Source organism: Anarhichas minor, unplaced genomic scaffold (assembly GCF_050575085.1).
Source record: "Anarhichas minor isolate MPS153535 unplaced genomic scaffold, ASM5057508v1 ptg000028l, whole genome shotgun sequence".
Taxonomy (NCBI): domain Eukaryota; kingdom Metazoa; phylum Chordata; class Actinopteri; order Perciformes; family Anarhichadidae; genus Anarhichas; species Anarhichas minor.
Genome location: NW_027466474.1, coordinates 17,431,577 through 17,432,970, shown reverse-complemented (window position 1 = coordinate 17,432,970; position 1,394 = coordinate 17,431,577). Strand labels below are relative to the sequence as shown.

Below are 1,394 nucleotides of genomic sequence, written 5' to 3'. Positions count from 1 at the left end.
GGATTGAAAGTATAGACAAATTCACCTTATCTAAAGCACTTACAAATAGCAGAGGATGGTTTCGATCCATCGACATCTGGGTTATGGGCCCAGCACGCTTCCGCTGCGCCACTCTGCTTGCTTTTTTGGGGAGTGGGACTTGTAAATATGTTTTAGTTGTCGTGGAAATCTTTGGGAATCAGTGGGAACCAATATTTCAGCAGCTGACTGGTTACAAAAATATGCATTTCTTGGATGTTGCAGCGAACTTGTTTCTAGTGATTTCCCCAATTCCAAATAAGAATCTTGAAAGTGTCCACTTAAGCAATGCAGACACAAGATATTTCACGAACACACTAGTTGGAATGAATGCCTAGGCATTTGAGAACATGACAATGTGAGTATGGATAGAAGTAAGCATTGAACCACTCTGCCGTGAAGTAATTACAATGAGCACTTACTGGGCACACACATTAACTTAAGTGAAGATGCACAAACACAACAATGGGTATGTGTATGCATTTCTTCCAATAATCTTAAAGTAAAGTCCAGAAAGAATGGCAGTGGTGGGATTTGAACCCACGCCTCCACAGAGACTGGAGCTTAAAACCAGCGCCTTCGACCACTCGGCCACACTACCTTGTTTTTAGGGAACTGCTCCTGCTCCGCCCAGTTGTTCTGAAAACACTCTAAGCTAATTAGTCAACTGTCAATGTTCATGGTTCCACAAAGAGCAATCAGAGAAGCCAACTAAAGAGTTTAGAACAATCAGTCACAGGAGCAATATTTAAATCCGAGAAATATAGCCCCTTGCCTCCAGAGGCTTATCCATCTTCAGACCGATAGCCGATGGGTTCTGAGATTGAGCTTTAGGCAGTAAACCTACTTGGTTAGGTTTAGGAAAAGATCATGGCTTTGTATCAAATAAACCTGCTTGTTACTTAACATAGTCATGTCCGCAAGTTAAGTATGTTAGGTATCGGAGTTCAGCCTCATCCTCTTGTATTGGTGATCACCAAGGTGATTAGATGCTAACAGCCTTTTCAACCTACTGGTGGGTGAAGCAGGTCTCCTCTAACCCATTTCCATGAGGCTGGTATATCCCATCACACAGTAGCACTTGTAGACTCTGTTGACGAGAGCCACCGTGGCCTTACTTCTGTGACGCTCTTGTCAGAAGTGCTTCGAGAGGGGGCCTGTGAGTGACTGTAATTTGGTTTGAAGAAGGTGACAGCGGGGGCCATCTTGACAAAATGAGTCCACAGCCATAAGTGGGAGGCTTTGTTCTGGCTGGAGTGGCGAGGTCAAAGGTTATTAGAGCGTTGAGGGAGAGGGGTTGAGATGACCATGGAGGGGGGGGGTTAACGCACTAAGTCGCAGTAAGTCTTTCATAGGTGCCACTTTACTTGAATCAA

At 44.5% G+C, this 1,394-nt stretch overlaps 1 non-coding gene across 1 annotated transcript; it reads right to left on the bottom strand.

The window, feature by feature from the left end:
- Positions 1-537: 537 nt before the first annotated feature.
- On the bottom strand, positions 538-619 carry trnal-uaa (transfer RNA leucine (anticodon UAA)). Its single transcript has one exon. It is a non-coding gene; the product is annotated as a tRNA-Leu (tRNA).
- Positions 620-1,394: the final 775 nt, after the last annotated feature.